The sequence below is a fragment of the Bradysia coprophila genome, chromosome X (assembly GCF_014529535.1).
Source record: "Bradysia coprophila strain Holo2 chromosome X, BU_Bcop_v1, whole genome shotgun sequence".
Lineage (NCBI taxonomy): Eukaryota > Metazoa > Arthropoda > Insecta > Diptera > Sciaridae > Bradysia > Bradysia coprophila.
The window spans coordinates 7,680,618-7,692,297 of NC_050737.1; positions in this window are offsets into that span (position 1 = coordinate 7,680,618).

The window sequence follows — 11,680 nt, forward strand, 5'->3', positions numbered from 1 at the left end:
TGGGTGTCATGAAAAGATAAAGCGCTAGTCCACATCTTCATTAATCCTCATTTCCTCCGTTACTCCTCATCTTCTGAAGATTCAGAAGGAAACGCTTCTTCTAGAGTTTTGATTTGAAAATTAGAAAAAAAATAATTTTAAAATTATGGAAAACAAAACCGTTTACGAAGACTCTAACCGTAGTTGTGTTGATGTTGACTAACAAAATTTTTCCGGCTGTGGTATGCCAAACAAACAAAATTTTCAAATGACTCACTAACGCATCTCCGCCGCTTGAATGGCATATTTATGTTTTACACCGAAAAACACTTCGCGTAACGAGATAGAGTTGGGACATAAAAATATCCTATTTTTTACCGTAATGGAGGAAATAGTGTTAGATAGCGGGTAACATTCTTGCAATGTGTAACCGAACAACTGAACGAAGACAATGTTTGGTGTGGAAAGTATATTATGTAGTATTAACTGTGACGGTGGCATAAATCAATTCTGACAAATTTTTTTTTTGCTGTGAATTCACAATTGTTGAATGAAGCAAATTGGATTGGATTTTGGTGGCAAGTGCAAATAAGGACGAAATTATTAGGACTATTAAATATTTACATGAAAATACATTGCTACACGTATAATTGGCTCGACTAATATTCCATAATGTTTACAAGGATGTTAACTTCTCTATGAAATTTTAATGTTGATTACGTCAAAATTCAAGAAACGGCATGTGTATCGCGTAATAATTACTAACTACTTCACTTCTGTTGTTTAGCTATTATTTCATGCTTGAAATAAAAGCGTAAGAGCTACGAATGTTAGCTGTTACCGGTAGAGACTACAAAAATAAACGGTAAGGCTGAGCTAGTGAGGTCTTAAATAACGAAATTCCTGTTCACACTCACGAAGTAAAAGATTTCCTCTCCGTTGAACCACGGAACATCGTCAGACGTGAACGAGTAAAAATATAGATTTAAAGAAAATGAGTATTTTCACTGAGAATATCAAATGTATGGGAACCGGGACTTTGAGTCGTGTTTTTAAGGCTTTGTAACTTACGCCACGTTTTCATAAATGTTTAAATGTATATATGAAATTCAAATATAGCCGCAAATGTTACAGATTATTTTATGATTATATCCCCGTAATGAGGGACATTGGGCTGTTTGTTAATGATTAAAACGAAAAAGAAAAAAAAAATACAAAAAGGCTAGCAAATTGACATGGCAACACATTTGGATACAATTTTATTTTTCATATTGCTGTTGTAGTGAATTAATTGTAATCCATCAATCAATTTACACAATTTTTAAATTATAGTATTTTATTGCTATGTGAGACAAAATCGAGAATTACTTCGTATGTACATATTGTATATAACAAGTGAGCGAAGCGAACGCGTGTGTATGCAATATGTACATAAGAAGTGATTCGAGATTTTTCTCACATAGCAATACGATATTTTATCTTCCATGTGTGACTATTTCATACATTCAGCGTTTCTGTATATAAACTCGAAGACATACAAACACCACTGAAAGGTTTGGCTTATGTGTATACAAAAGCATCATGTGTGACAATTAAACAAAATCATGGCAACAAATCGAAACATCATCGTGAATCTCGGTGGCCGAATCGGCTAGAGCGCGTCAGTTTTATGCATATGATCGTGAGTTCTATCCTCATAACAAACATTTTTTTCCATTTTTTTTTTCATTTTCTATCACAAAAAATAGTAAATAAACTGATCTCCAGTATAGTAGCTAGATTTTTAATCGAAGAAATATCTGCTGGGCACCGAGGCCTTAGCCTTTTTGTCATATTGATTACACCATATTTGCAATGACACATTTCTCGGCAGATATTTGTCCAATCGAATAACTAATTGCGTTACCGAAATCCTGAGATAAAACACTACACAACGTAATTTTGAATAACAAGAATCCATTTAGTCAAAATTTGATTATTTTTCGTTCTAAATAAATTATGCGAGTCACACATACACTCGCGACATTTTGTCGTGCATGTTAAATACTTATGTACTTTTTAAAATGATCAGACTACCTGCGACAGAGTCACTAACACATATATGGTCATTGCTTATGTTCTACATACATGCGGGGTTTCATGACAACAAAATCAAATGTAATCATGAGTCTCAATGGCCGAATCGGCTAGAGCGTGAACTTTTTATGCATAAGATCGTGAGTTCTCTTCCCGCAACAAACATTTTTTGTTTTTTTTTTGTTTTATCAAAATAAATTGCAAAGAAAGTATTCTGATCTCTTTATCGTAAGTAAACTTCCAATCGAACGAATATCTGCTGCGCACTGAGACCTTACGCTTTTTTACATATTGATACACCACGTATGCAATGGCATATTTCTCAGCAGATATTTGTCCAATTGAAAAACTAATTACGAAAGACATCCTTCGGTAAAACACAAAACAATGAAGTTTTGAATGAAGAGAATCCGTTTAGTCAAAATTTGATTTTTTTTTCGTTCTAAACGAAAAAAAAACACATGGCGTCAACACACACACACACACACGAAATTTTGTAGTACATGTTGCTTATGTACTTTATAAATTGAGTCCCACGCTGCAACATTAGAGTATGCATATCTGGTATATTAGAAGACTCGGTGGTGTAATGGTGAGCGTAGTTTGTTGATATGCAGGAGGTTCGGAGTTCGAATCTCCGTCGGGTCATTGGTTTTTTTCTTCAAAATAAAAAACGGAAATAAAATTTACCCTAGAAGAGTAATAAAATTATATCCCTAGACAACCAGAATAACGTATGGCTTAGAGTTTATATACAGAAACGAGTAATGTATGAAATAGTCACACATGGAAGATAAAAAAAATTATTTCATATTTTCGATATGGAGGGGTTGAAAATATGGAACGTCGAATATTTTGTAAATTTTGTTTTATCAAAAAAAAAATATTTTCCCAACCACTGGATCCCGTTTGCACAACATGCAAAGCGAACATTTATTTATTAATGATATAAAAGCCGAATTCCATTAATTTGAGGCGAGACTGTTAAAAAAGCAAAAACAAAACCGAGATGAGAACGAACATTCTTTGCAATATATAAACATTTTCCATGGCTAAAAAGACAATGCTAAGCATACAACTTTGTGCACGCACCCAAATAACAATAGTCAAAAATTCCAGAATTCCAATCCCGAAATCAAATGAATTAATGGTGAGCTGAACAACAAATTATTTTACAAGATATTTCTAATTATTTTAAAATGGTTTTACTTCCACTCCACACAATATAACCGTATAAGAGGAGTCAAAATCCCCCGAATTTCAATCAGAACTTATAGAAAACGTTGATGTATTCAACATACATTTATATGATATATTTCACATGTATAATCATTGGAAACAATATCCATGCCTGTATACAAAATATAAAGCAAAAAGAAAATAGGAAAAATACGAAATGAAAGTTACAGATATTTCACCCCTCGGTTCCATACACAACAGCCACCGCTAAAGTATTCCGTTATGTATGGATATAGTATGATGTAGATTCATCATCCCTTGTTGATTGATGATTGTGTCACCCACGCGCTAGCAACGCAAAATGAAGGGACATGAGTTATTTTGGTTAGAGTAAGATTGTTATGTATTAAAGTATATAAAAGCGTTTTTTCGCTCGTTATTTCTTACACAATACATAACTATACGTATATATAAACTTCAAAATGTTAAAATAATTAATCAATCTTACTGCATGTTCGGATTGTGTATGGAATTCTCATGAGTTAAATTGTTTAATTTCTTAAAACACACCACTCTCGCTTCCAATTTTCGGTGAAGAATAAAACATTTCTTTCTCTAATTTCAAGTTCCCCATATTAATCCATCCACTACTGCACCGACATCTAAAATTTGAATGTTATTTAACTTGAATAATTAAATGGGCTGACCGAACAAATCTACAAAAAGCGCTATTTTGTTTGCCGTGACTGAGCAACGTTAGATACTTATTTTCATTACAATTATTTTGGGATGATGTTTTTTTAAGAAATGAACTTCCTCGCCTTCGGATTGGATCAGTAAATTTTACTAGCGTCACATTAATATACTCATATACTCATACTTATGTAACTATGAAGTAGTAGATTTTCCCGCTATAACTTCGTTTCATAATTAGCATTATGTTGGATTTACCTGATACTCAGTAGAAGTTGCGTGCATAACCGTGCTAGGAAATCTCTACGTTTGGTTTGGGTGATGCATGTGTTACTTTTTGCTTCGAGCTAGACGGCTTATAAAGCTTCAGGATGGTTACAAAAAAAAACTTTCCAAGAATGTAGCCAAACAAAGAAAAAGATACAAAAAATTTCTTACAACTTTTAAGTAAAACTATCGATGAAACCTGACGGATGCTAGAATTTTTAGGATGTTCATCGACTTAAGTTTTAGGAGATTTATGGGTCATTTTAAAACAACGCTAAGTGGCCAAATTGAATCCAACAGAACGTTGTCCAATGTTGCTGCTTACTGTTTTAATGGGATATAAAATATCCAGCAGAAAGTCTGCATTATTTGTACCAATGAAGCTTCAAAATTCTACATTCTCGCTTGATACAACAAAATTTTTGATACAAAATCTGCTACGTCATTAGTTTTGACATTCTTTTGCATTCTTTTTGTTATAAATAAGCGAGCCTGAGCCTGAGATCAATTATTTAAGACATCGTTTTCGATAACAGATGCCCTTTTCTAAGAACTTAATTCTGCCTGACGATCCACTGGCGCCTTAGCTGGTTCTTGGTAGCAGGAAATGGGTCTACCTTTCAACACATTATTTGACTTTCAATTCTAAATTTCTTTTGACTAATCCTAACGTAATTGTGCAACTTCAGCAAATATTTCACTTCTTTTTTGATTGATTGTGACTTTCTCATTTATAACAATTATTGTAACATTAAATTATGATAGTAAATAAATCTACGTCCTTTTATTCGGGTGGATATTTAAATTTGGAATTTGTGAATCTTAGAACGTCTAAAATCTACGAAAGCAGTTTTCAAAAATTAATCTTTTTTAGTCATTCATATTAGAATAGTTAAAGTTTTAGTTATTGATACCATTGAATTTAACATACGGGTAAAGCATAGTCGAGTCAGTCAGGGAGTACACAAATTCACTCAGTTTTTTAACGTTGCAAATTGGCAACGGACCATTTAAGTATAATACGACATGTAGCTTCAGACAAACGCATAGTACGTATGTGGTATCAACATTTTATTGTAGATATTCGCATTTTCTTCCCACAATTTTTTTAAATTTTAAATTTGAGAACGAGAACGAGAAGAGAAATTGAAAATTTAGCAATTTTATTGTTGCAATTTGAGTGAAAATAATTTTTTGTGCCCGTCATGGAACATTTAAAAAAAAAAATTGAAGCCAAAGTAAAATTAACTTCTTCCAGTAGTTAAGTTGAGATCAGATGTATGACTTGTGTAGAACAACCTAAATTAGGTTCATAATACCCGAAATATACATTAATCAATATTGACTTAAATAAACATCTTAGTTTATTCCTAGATATCAGTCGAGTACCATAAAAGTACCATAAATTTTACAATAAACTTTTTGAAATGTATGAAATTCCGGTCTACTACACTTTTATGTCATTGATAACGATAGAATAACACGGCAGCGGAGAGAGTACCCTTTTTCTGATTTCATTAGTAAGGTAACCGGTCCAAATTCTCGGACAAAAGTGGGCCGGTTTATTTCTAATGGTATACGCCCGAAATTATATCTCCTGTTTTGTGGAACAATGTCATTAATCAGGCAAACAATGGCCAAACTGGTCTACCGGCCATCGTCCGGTGGGCTTCTTCAATATTTGTGTGAATGTTTTAATTCTTGGGGCCTTCGAATTTTTGCATACTTCGTCCTGTGCGTCTTCTTGTAGCTCTGTTTTTGATAGTCGTTTTCTCAACTCAGCCTTTATTGAGATTAACGTTGTGTGCAAATCGGTGATAAATGCTTTTCTAGCCACTATAAATGTGACAGTCGGAGCCACAGACCGAGTGTGGCAATACACACCGGCATAAATGACTATTATGCACTTAAGGAAATAAATTTGAAAATTCCAGTTTTCGTTGAATTTTATTGATCCTAACCGAAGCTGGATATGATAGACGTGAAGAGTTTTTTAATTTTTTTTAAAATCTCCAATCAGGACAAAGTTTTCCATCACTCACTATTTTCTTTAGCTAATGGCAGTGAGACCACTTTGAAATCACTATCTGGAAGAGTGACGGGTGAGTAGAGATTATTTCACAAGCATACAAATTTGTATTTATTTACATTACCAACGTTATCAACAACAATAGTGAAATGTTCACGATTTCTTATTGTATTACTTAATGGATAATGAGTGTCAACCATTTGCACCATTTTCGTGTGATACAATCGCAGTTTATACAAATGCAACAAATCCAAGTTGTATAAATCCTCCAACAATATGCATTTTACATCAATATGTGTCGTAAATGTTCGTCATTATTACAGTATAACTCTAAAGGTATTAACTTTTAACCATTTCAGTTTTGTTCGATCATTTAAAAGGCATGTTCATTTCGAGATATTCATTGTTGTGCAGATTTTTACAAAATAACAACACCTTTTAGAAGGTGTAACGAGGTAATGGATATATAGGGGTAATATATTTTTATTCGGTGAATGACCATGAAACTTTGCAAAAAAAATAAAGTGCAATTTAAACTGGTTCATGCACGCAAATTTTTTGGGTTAAATGTTTAGAAACAAAATTGTAGCAACTTATAAATAATGATAATTGAGGGTTGCAAGTTAAGTGAATTCATTGTATGTGATCAATGTTTGCGGAAATCATCAAGGTCAGTGTTGCAATTTACACAGATCTTACCTTTTCTAAATCCTCTGTTAAACCGAGCAGAAAAACAGTCCTCAGATATATTTGAATAATGTAATAAATCAATTGAAAGGTTTGAAAATGTCACAATAGTATAACAGGTTCTCGTGTACCCACGTAATAAGAGTTAGATTCATTAGACTTTGGGAATAAACACAGCAGTTTCGTTTAAATGAACGACGCAAGAAAAACTATTTTTGAATGCAAATTTAAATGTGGTGTGAAAAATTAAACGTGCGGAATTGGACCACCCAGCATTGGTTACACACTTTATTCGATAGTCGAAGTATCACTAACATTTTTCTGAAGTTTTAGTAGTATCGACAGTCCCTTGAATTAATCAACTACATCTCGATCAATGAGATAATTGACACAACTGTCAGAAACGGCTTAGTCATCTGATATCCTCTTTTATAATAAAACGTACGATTAAACTAATGAAGTAAAAGATTTTGTGTGAAACGCTAAGCGATGATGTATAGGAGATTACAGAGTGATACGACTGCCGTTTCTGAAAGGTTAAGACATTTAGCTTCTATAAAAAGATCAAGAGACTTATATAGCTTCGCAGGGATGAACCGACTCGAAAACCCCTTCGGGTGTTGTTTAAAGAAAATTCTAAAAAGCCCTTCATTGCCCTTTATTCATACAAAAATTAAACATAGCTAACGCCGACCCGTACGAAACACCTATTCGTATCAAAAGCCTTTAATGTGAAACTCTTCATTTCTCTTACTTCATTTTCTTCTCTGCTGAAAAACTATTCTCACTTTAAAATCACTTACATTATCCACTCTTTGCCTTGTTATCATATACAACTAAATTGCTGGAGGCAATATAGACAGCCCCGTACGAAGACAAATTTCATAAATTCCTATTTAAACAGCTATATACCGCTATATTTAACTATATTTCACTATAAATAAACATTTCACAGATAAATATATGCTATTATATAGCTCTATATGCCTGTATATAGCTCAATATAGCTGTATATAGGTATATTTAGATGTCCGTATATGGAATCCCTGAAACCCCACACACATAACAAATTATTTCCATGTTAACAGAAACTCTCTGAGTATCATTTTTCCCAAGATATTTCTATTTTACTAAAATCCAATATGGCCGCCGGCAGCCATTTTGTTAGGAGACCGGAAATAGTACCGACGCTTTACATTCGTTAATACCTTTCAAACAAAAAAAAATTCATGAAATTCGGTCAAAATTTACTCGAGATATTGTCAAAATACACCACGTTCACTGTACTTCCGAGTAGCCAGATAAGAGCTCACTCCAAGAGACCTAGCTCACGCTCCGGAGAACATATTTTCATAAAAAAAATTTTCCCTGATTGGTACGGTCAATACCTATCTAATAAAGCTAAAACGAACGAAATATGTTCAAATTTGGCCGACCTACAAGGAAAAACTGCTTGCCGCCCTGTGCCTGTTCCACACCAAGGGGTCTAACTCACGAGTCGGTCATCCGATTTCCATAAATTTTTTTTTGTCGATCGGTATTGTAAATACCTTTTATTTGACGTATCACTTACAAGTTTAACGTTTAAATGTCCGGAGATATCTTCGAAAAACCGTAAAGCACTTATTGGGCCACAGCTCGGGAGGGGTCGATCCAAAATCACTCATCTTCGAACTTAGCCTGTCTTTTGACATTACCAAACGGAAAAAAAAAGAATTTTCAAAATCGGATGCGTTTTACTCAAGTTATCGTGCAGACAGACAGACGGACAGACGGACATTTTTTTTTTCGCGGATTTGGCATCTCTAGACAACCACAATAGGTTTCCCCTTACTCAGGGAGTCCAATTCGACGTGTTACAAACGTATGCGTAAACCTATAAGACCCCAGTACTTCGTACGGGTCTAAAAAGCCCAACTGTCATTACTCATACAGTTCGCACTTGTAGCTTCGATTGATAGATTCTTAATAAAATGAAGTGACATGGCTGAGATTTTTTTTTAAATGTCATGAAAATATATTCTTCTCTAGCATATTATGGAGTCGTGGAATTGTGTTTAAATCATCTAACGAACGGCTGAAAATCCTTGAGCGTTCATATGAATCACAATCACGTAAAAGTATTGCTATGCATGTTCAATGCGAATAAATATCGTATATCCTAGTTTTAAACCTACTACAGCATTACTGTACAACAAAAATGAGCCATATATGAAATTGTATGCATTTTTAAATGAAAACAGGACTCGTCACTTCGATATGTTATAAATATTTCATAATTGGCTCCAGTGGATCCACGACAGATTCCCAGTAGAAAAGTGAAACGTTCACCCGTTGCCAATACAAAACCATTAATGTAGATATTGCATCGTACAGTCATACAGTGTAACAAAATAAAAGATTTTTAACGTCAATTTTAGAATAGTTTTTCATCTCTCATCGATGAGAAATATTTAGAAGAAAATTAACCTTTATTCAACTGTAATTAGAAAATCATTATAAGCATCATTTGATTACAAACACAGCAGAGTAAAATAAACACACTGTATGAAAATGAACTCAACACTGACATAAATTTAGTGTTATTCGCAAAGTGGACTTACACGGCTGAGTAAAATAAACCAGGCAGGAGCGGTTCATTTTCAAAACGTCAAATAAGGGACCTAATACACTGGATGAAAATGAACTCAAATGAACACTGACATAAATTGAAAAATTTTATTCGCAAAAAATATTGGGCTACTAGATTATTTAGGTTCCTAGTCAAATCAGCGCTTCTGCCTGGTTAACTTTACTCTGTCGTGGGACTAGTCAAATCTAGCGCTACTGCGGGGTTTCCTTTACTCTGCTCTGTTACAAATAAATTTATGAATTTCAGGCCTAAGGCTGTAAGTGTAGTCACTTGACAATATTTTAGAATAGATTTATGCAAACTACACAATCAAAATAAAATGATCGAATTTGGCTTGTTTTTAAAATAAATAAATTGCTTTTGTTTATTTATCTAGTGCTGAAATATCGCGAATTCGTCGCCCACTATCAACAAAACGTTGTTCCCAACTTATGCTAAAGTTCTTTTTGGCGAGTTCGTTTCCAGAACACGCCTCCAGCTCGTGCTAAAAACCTCTCATTTGCTAAAAAAGCATTTTAGCTTTTACATACGTTACGAAAAATACTATTCTTCTTTAAAAATTCTTCAAAAATTTGATCATATTTTTGATTGAATGAAAGTTGAAACTGTTAAAGACCCCTCGAACTTAGTTACATATTTTTGGCCGAGACATTTTTCAAATCCTTTTTTTACTATTAAGCCGCCGTAGCTCTTTTTGTGTAAATGTAAGAAACAATCAGAGAAACGAAAACGGACGTTTATCATCTGTTATCGACATCAATTTCAGGAATAAATGACAAGCTCTGACTAACGTTGTCTTATATAGGAAATACACATGTTCGAAAAATTTTAGTAATAGATTTGAAATGAAACTCCTAAAAATACTTAGATTAAATGACGTAATAGATCAGACAGTAAAAATTCTGGTATAGATCATGGGATTCGTCCAATACTTTGCAGCATAATAATGCGTTTTAGTACAGCGTTGCCTAGTCGACTTGCCAATGGTAGAAGAGCTTATATGAGTGTGCTTAACTCAGTAATACGACTCCGAAAAATTAAAGAAAATCACAATTTTGAGAATTTTTCGGAATTAAAATTCAAAAAATAAGTCCTGGTAAGAGCGATATCCACGGGGAATATTGCGATAAAATTCAAAAGGAGTTGTATATATCGCCCTACAGTGAACGACATCTCAAATGTCTCACTGTCATTTTTTTCAGAGAATGTCATTGTGAATTTGCAATGACACAATAAAATTCTCAGAAAAATTTGACAGTGAGACATTTGAGATGTCGTTCACTGTAAGAATACGAACCATAAAATAAAACAGTTACCCGAAGTAAACTTAGCATGTTTATAGCTGATTATCTACGAAATTGGAGCATAACCAGTCAGTTATTCGGACAATGGTTTTTTCAATTCTCTCATCTCTAGTGCCGGAATGTGCCTTACAATTTTCTAAAAAAAAACTTACTGCTGCTGTACGACTCACATTCGTCCTTCAAAGTTTAAATTGGTCAGTCATCGTTATAAACTAGGACGAACTTGTTTCGTTTTTTAATTTATTTTTATTGGTTGTTTGTTAGAAGAGACTCGTAGACTATATGGAAACTTTCATTTTATGGAATATTTTGATCAATTGTTAATTTAAACTGCAACATTGTTGTGCTTTTACGTTATCGCACACCATACAGTACATATACTATACATATTGCTTAAGATTACATTGCAATAAAAATGTTGACTGTAAATAGATTTTGTGTAAGTGCGAAATACAATATCCATTTTGTTTGACTTGACGTTAGATTTTCTTGTTTGGTATAAAACATTTTTTATTGTATATATACGTATACGTATCTACTTCATTTCAAATACACTGTGTGTATATATGTATACAGATACAATTTTTTTTTCTGTACACCATCTACTCAATATAACTACACGTTGTTTCATAGAACATATATCCTATCCATTATATACATATATATACTCACAAATATATTAGATATACCACTTTGCTATGTTACAAATACTGAAGAGCGATTTTTCGTTGCCGTTGTTGGACGATTTTTTGCTGTACGATAGTGACATTGATGGATTGATAAAACGAAAAGCAAAAAACTGAAAATGTCACTCGGATTAATGCATGGTATAAG